This window comes from Chiloscyllium plagiosum, chromosome 30, assembly GCF_004010195.1.
Source record: "Chiloscyllium plagiosum isolate BGI_BamShark_2017 chromosome 30, ASM401019v2, whole genome shotgun sequence".
NCBI lineage: Eukaryota > Metazoa > Chordata > Chondrichthyes > Orectolobiformes > Hemiscylliidae > Chiloscyllium > Chiloscyllium plagiosum.
This window is the reverse complement of record NC_057739.1, coordinates 31,617,101-31,624,406: the sequence shown is the minus strand read 5'-3', so window position 1 is coordinate 31,624,406 and position 7,306 is coordinate 31,617,101. Positions and strand designations below refer to the sequence as shown.

The following is a 7,306-nucleotide window of genomic DNA, read 5'->3' as shown; positions in this document are numbered from 1 at the left end:
GAATATTGCGTGCAATTCTGGTCTCCTTCCTATCGGAAAGATGTTGTGAAACTTGAAAGGGTTCAGAAAAGATTTACAGCATGTTGCCAGGGTTGGAGGATTTGAGCTATAGGGAGAGGCTGAACAGGCTGGGGCTGTTTTCCCTGGAGTGTCAGAGGCTGAGGAGTGACCTTATAGAGGTTTATAAAACCATGAGGGCCATGGATAGGATAAATAGACAAAATCTTTTCCCTGGGGTGGGGGAGTCCCGAACTAGAGGGCATAGGTTTAGGGTGAGAGGGGAAAGATATAAAAGAGACCTAAAGGACAACTTTTTCTCTCAGAGGGAGGTATGTGTATGGAATGAGCTGCTAGAGGAAGTGATGGAGGCTGGTTCGATTGCAACATTTAAAAGGCATTTGGATGGGTATATGAACAGGGTAGGTTTAGAGGGAAATGGGCCAAGTGCTGGCAAATGGGACTAGATTGGGTTGGGATATCTGGTTGGCATGGACAAGTTGGACCGAAGGGTCTGTTTCCGTGCTGTGCGTCTCTATGACTCTGCAATCAGCACCACCAGGACAGTTCATCAAAAAGTGTAAGGTAAAAATAAAAATCTAAGTTTTGATTTGAGCAGCGCTGAGGAGACCATGTGCTTGTTTGTGGGTCTGTTAGTGACTGGTCCTTGCTGCACTGAATGTAAAAGAGCAGCAACAGCAGCTTCACACACTGTGTTTACTAAATTCAAAAATCAATTTCCCTGACATTTTAACATGGCATTTGAATCTATGGGCATGTAGCGTTCGCTTAGCTCAGGCTCTCTCTCAGCAGTATGCAGGAGATGCATTTGTGCGACAATTGCTTGTAACATTTACGATGGGATCCTCGATTGGTTTGATGACCTCAGAATAACCCCAGTGAAAAAGGCTGCAAACATGCCATCTGGGGTTTGAATGTCTCGCTGTTCTGGATAAGAGTCAAAAGTAATATTACAAGCTTGTTATAGACTCTTTATGAATGGGCTGGTGTTCTGCACTGTTATCTAAATGGCATTAACAGCAACTTGTGGAAGTACAGGCCTCCACCAATATATGGTAAAGATAAAGTTGCTGGAATCCTATTGAGCCATAGGGCTACTTTCTTTAAAGAGAGAGATAACTGGTGATTGTTTAACCTGAGTGTTACCACCCCTCAGGTGAGGGGGGATGTTGAGTGGCGAGTCCTTCATCTAACCTCAGCTGGTACAGGAATTGAAGCCACACTGTTCGCATCATGCTGCATCGCAAAGCAGCTGTCCAGCTAACTGAGCTAGCCAACTCTCCCTTTTACATAAGAAGGGAATAAGTCATTAACCTTCTCATGCCTATCACCCTAGTCATTTAGATTGTGACTAATCTATAGTTTCGCTTCATTTATCAGCTTCTGCTTTTCCTCAATTAAAGTATATTGTAGGCCTCACATCCCAACAATCGGCTCATCAAATCAAGGATCATGTTCCTACAGTTGTCCATGCTAGGCTGCCTACAAACCATACTCGACCAAACCACCCTTGTGGAATGCAAACATCTACTGTTAGATGTGATTCAATAGTTGGGCTGCACTTGCTGACCAAACAGAGTGTGCTAACAGCTACAGTATCACCCAATTTAGAATAATTAATCATAGACTGATCGTGAACACCTGTACTCTGAAGACAGAAACAGTGTGCTCGAGCCTTGTGGCTTTTTGGAAGAATCTAGCAGCTTGTGGAGATAATAATTCCTGTCACTTTCTTTATGGCAATGCCACTGCCTTTCAGAGTCAACTTGCTGACTCATCCTTGGTGGGAGAAATTGTTGCACTTGTGCCATTTTTTGCATTTGTCCTGATGAGCAGACTCAATATAATTCTGGTGAAACTTCACTTGATTACCTCCAGATCCAGTGTATCTTTCCTGAGATGTGGTGATCAGAAATGAATCTCCAGATGAGGTCTCACCAATGCTCAGTACAATATGTCATGGTTCACTTTTCCATTAAAAACTCCCTTGAGATAAAGACTGGCAGTCTGTTCAGCTTTTTGACGTTTTGTACCAAAGCTTTGTGGAATCTGTTCATCTGGGCAGTAAAGTCCCTTTGACCATCTGTAATTGCTCACTTTTAAGAAGCAATTCTAGTTTGCTTCTCAAAAATCTCACAGGGTGACCTCCAGCTTCCATAAGTGTGCCTACTCTAGACTCATAGTGACCTGGTATCTGAGAATGGCCTTTCACTGTACTGGCACCCATCCTCCTGAAAACCAGATCCTGCCAAGGTTACACTGAAGGACTTCATTGTTCCTCGAACTAATTGGGTTCCTCATCTCTACTCCATCTGTATCTTGAGAACTTGGCATTGTCCATTTTAAAATTAACTTTGCATCAAGCTCATTGGCAATGGAGTAAAAATATTTTAAGATCTGGTGAATTGCCTTGATCTGTGCTATTGAACGTCTTTTATGGGTTTCCCTTACTAATGGAAATCCCAACATCCCATTTCTCTTTTATATGAGCCCCAAGAAATGATCAGGCAAAGGGGTTTCTGTGGCTTAATATAAAAACCATTTATTCAAACAGATTGTGAACCTGCTAATGAACTCATCCTCACATGTTGGTTTCATTAACATTCAATCTCAGGTGTTAACACTGGTGCTTAGCTCAGCTGGAGGTCAGCCGGTTTGTGAGATGGAGTGATGCCAACATTGCGTTCGATTCTCATACTGGCTGACGTTACCTTGAGGGTCTGGCTTCTCAACCTCACCTGAAGGACAGTGATCCTCAGCTTAAACTTGTAACTAGTTGTCTTTCTCTCTCTCTCTAACGGTCCTCAGGGACTATGGTGGCCTCCATGTTGAGTTTTATGAAATTCCAGACTGAAAAGTTAAATAGAAGTGTTGCTGTAGAAAGTACATATTTGCAATTTGAGATAGTGGGTGAGGTCATACAGATGAATGAAAACTATCCAATTCTTCCTATTGCCCCAGCCCGATTAAAGGAAATATCAAAATTCTAAACCAATTGGATCACCTTATGTGACAACAAGGTGAAATAGTGGGGACATTAGTCAAGATGCCTGTTGGTTTGAATATTTAGTTGACTCAATAGTAGCTTGTTGGCATAAAAGATGATAACAATCAGCTTCAGATCAATCCTGCTTTCAAATGAACATCAAGGGTCCTTATCATTGTGACAAAAAGGAGACTTTTTTCTTCTGCTGTTGGAATGTACAAGAATAGTTTGTTCGGAAGTCAGTCCCCAAAAAAAATGGAACTCACTTGTGTTTCTGACAAAACAGGAGGTGGATTTTCAATCCCTGCAAGCAGGTGAGTTTGCAGTAGGTTTAAATCTCATCTCTAATATGCCAAAAACGTTCTGCCAATCCAAATATAATTTCAGACGTAGCATTGGTAAAGATGTTCCACTGTTATAATTCCATTAATCTAAGGCAACTCTGTTTCACAATGTTGACTGTGCATTAAACAAAATCAGATTTGCTGAGAATTTACTTTTCAGAATGAACATTCAGTCACAGCTAACAATTACTGGGCAGAGAAAAGATTGATGTATCCCTGACTTACGTTGCCTCAGCAAAGAGGAGTCTGACCATTCACGTTTCTCCCCAGTTAGAGTAACACATTGCAGTAAGTGTAGGCCCAGAAGTAGGCCCAGTTGATTTTCCATTCATACTTGTACATTACAAACTGACTCCATCATAAAGTCATTCTGAAATATTTCTGTTTGGAGTTGTTTTGCTGTTATTGTCACAGCAACAGAACGCCTACACCCTTCACCCCACGTAAGCATCTGCAAGCTCTTCACTTGCTTGAGTTTTTTCTTAATGAGGGTGATAAGTAGAATTATAGAACAGAGCTTTTAGATTCCACTTATTATTATGAAAAACAATTATTTTCTGGTGATTTGACTCAAGTGATTGAATTAATTGAGATCAAACTAAATTAAAAGCTGAAAGGTTTTTGTGGAAATGCAAAGTGGGGGGGGGGCAGGAGTGATACCGAGCTGTGATGGGGAGGATCTGGTTCACACAATCCCTCTATCGATTAAAATCTGCTCATTCACAGCTGTAACTACAAGGTAAAGAAATCTGTCATTCCATGTTATGTAGCCTTACAATGTGTGCAGACACACGCTCACAAAGCACACACACACATTGTGATCTCTACTGTCAGTTCCTGTGCGGGTGATATTTCACACAAGTTAGAGGTGTTTTTGACTCCTTCCTGGGGAAAATACCACCCTGTGCTCAGTACCCATTGAGTGACTGCACCCACATGGCATGGATCAGAGATACTCAACATTAGCAAATGCAAGTAGGACTGTAAGACACAGAATTTATAACAAAAGGTTACAGTGTCATGAAACTGACATGATATATTGAACAAATCTGGATTGTTAAGTCTTTCATCTTTTAGAATGGATTGCAAGTTTTGGTTCATTAATATGTAAATCCCAGAACTTAATTTAAGTCACCTTCCCGAGATAACTTAAGGTTTTATAACAAAAGGTGGCATCTCAGCTCAGATGATGTATTAAAGGTGTGAAGGCAGAGTCTGTCTATATGCCAATCTTGAGTCAGACTGGTTCTATTTCCAAAATGGAATTTACAAACTATCACATGGATTGACTGCCTGCAGATTGTGCATCTTTTGAGCAAAATAGAATGTATCTGCAAATACAAATTCACCCCATAGACTTGTGTGTGTGTGTGCACGCACTCGCACATACACACACTCACTCTCTCTCTCTCATGCATGCGCGCACACATAGATATCAGTCTACGGGGTGAATTTGTTTTTGCAGAATTATATTTACAGGGATTTGCATATTAATGAACCGAAACTTGCAACCCATGCTAAGAGATGAAAGACTTAACAATCCAGGTTTGTTCAATATATCATTTCAGTTTCATGACACTGTAATCTTTTGTTATAAAGTCTGTGTCTTATGATCTTATACTCCACAACCACTTGATGAAGGAGCATTGTTCTAAAAGCTACTGTATCTGAATAAACCTGTTGGACTATAAACCTGATGTTGTGTGATTTTTAACTTTGTCCACCCCAGTCCAACACCGGCACCTCCACATCACGAATTCAAGTTTTTGTTACCTTTAGTCCTTAAACAACAGTGACTTTACAGAAAATACTGCAAACTCTTGGCAGGGTTGTGTCGTACATTTGGTATTTCTGTTGGCAGTGTGACAGGGATTGATAATGCTGCTCAGCTCTTGTTCAGAACAGCTAGGTTATCATGGATAGTCTTTGAGGTTAAGTATTTTGTACCTTTATAGTTGCAGGTTAGAAATCTCAGTTGTTGAGCTTGCCAGGCAGACAATGTCACTGAGTCACTTTCTGAGGGCCTTCATTCCTAATGCAGAGTCTCACTTGGTGGGAATGTGTATTGTGAAGTTTGGCTTGTCTGCTCCTATTATTCCACCAGATTTGCTGAATTTACACTTATGGATGGTGCCTCAGTTGAGAGATTACAGCCTGACACATTCACTATTGGCAGGCGATCTGCCCCTGGTTACTGAATCATAAAATAACTCTATTATGGTAACGATTCATAAAATAATCCCACACAATAGAAGTTCATGACTCCAATGGCAATAAAAATTTTAAAAGGGGCTAGCAAAATTAAATTCTAGTTAACTGGGTATTATGCATGCACGTCTTAATGAGGAGTAATGTTGAATATGAGTATTAATGGGCATCAGCACAACACAGTGCAATTAAATACTCAGCCGCAGTGTGGTTAATAACACTCAGCCTGTGGATAATTGCAGACCTGTCCTGTCTCTGCGGAAATGATGTGCTGGCTCCAACATGCCACCTTCTGGTTTATGTCGTTACCTAATGCTGATTATTTCTGAGCTGTTTGTAGCAGTGATACTGAAACCTGTTCTGAGTGGGCACAATGCTTTCTCATGAATATTGGCAACCCCCCGTGTTGTTAATACTTACATTATCTTGAATTGCAATGTAGGTTATAGTCCCACAGGTTTATTTGGAAGCACTAGCTTTTGGAGCGTTGCTCCTTCATCAGGTGGTAGTCACACCCCAGTCCAACGCCAGCACCTCCAAATCTTGAGTTGCAATGTCACTGAAAAACATGATGACTAACTCTTTAAGGACTTCACATTTAAAAACTCACTGGCCATTAAGATCATCATGCATTTTAAGATTACTGATGTGATTATTATTGTTAAGAGTCTGTTTGATACACCCCCCTGCCGGGTTGAACAACTTGCTGTAGCTAGATTTTTGTCTTTATTACTGAGTGTAAGAAGATATACATATCTCTGTCCGTACACTGACAGAATGATTGCTGAGATTCCAGATAGTGAATGTTTTGGATATAGCCACAATATGGTACACAACGTACCTTCCATCAAGTATGATGTTCATTTTCACAGAATTAAAAAGAAGCTATTTGGCCTGCAGTGCTGAGGGTCAGCTCCCTGAAAAACATTGTAAATTACTTCCAGTTGCCTGGTGTTTTTCCAGAGTCTACAAATCATTTCATTATAAATATCTGTCCAATTCCCTTTTTATTAATATTGTACCTATTTCCATCACCACTATAATCAGGAAATGGGTTATTTGGAGTATTCTGTTAATTTGACACAGAGGGTTTTATTAACATATATTAGGTTTTAAATAATCATTTTTAGTTAGTTATCATCACTAACAGTGACACCACATTAGTAAATAATCTATTTATTTGGTTATGACATTCTACAACAGTTAAGAGTCGAGATGAGGAGAAATGTCTTCACCCAGAAAGTGGGGAGCCTGTGAAATTCTCTGCAGCAGAAAACGGTTGAGGTCAAAACATTTAAAGTTTTTAAGGAGTTAGAGTATTGTTCGTAGGGCTAAAAGGATCAAAGGCTATGAGGAAAAAGCAGCAACAGAGAACTGAGTGATTGAATGGTGGAACAGGTGAATAGCCTCCTCTTTTTTTCTATGTTTCTATGTTTAATGCAGCAAAGTTGCAAAAATCTGTATGTTAAGAATATGAGTGCTTAGTGTAAGAAATGATCAATCTCACTGGATAACATTGGTAACAATGTAACAATTGGTAACAATTACCAGCCCCCTGTGCCTGATGGGTTGTTGCTAACACAATTGTTCTGGATTAGAGTGGTGCTGGAAAAGCACAGCAGTTCAGGCAGCATCCAAGGAGCAGGAAAATCGACATTTCGGGCAAAAGCCCTTCATCAGGAATAGAGGCAGAGTGCCTGAAGGGTGGAGAGATAAATGAGAGGAGGGTGGGGGTGGGGAGAAAGTAGCA

The 7,306-nt window shown here is 40.5% G+C and overlaps 1 protein-coding gene across 5 annotated transcripts in view; it reads left to right on the top strand.

Annotated features, from left to right (window-relative positions):
- The window catches only part of garnl3 (GTPase activating Rap/RanGAP domain like 3), a 443,932-nt gene that overhangs the window by 414,012 nt on the left and 22,614 nt on the right, over positions 1 to 7,306 (top strand). The gene's annotated exons all lie outside the window — the stretch shown is intronic.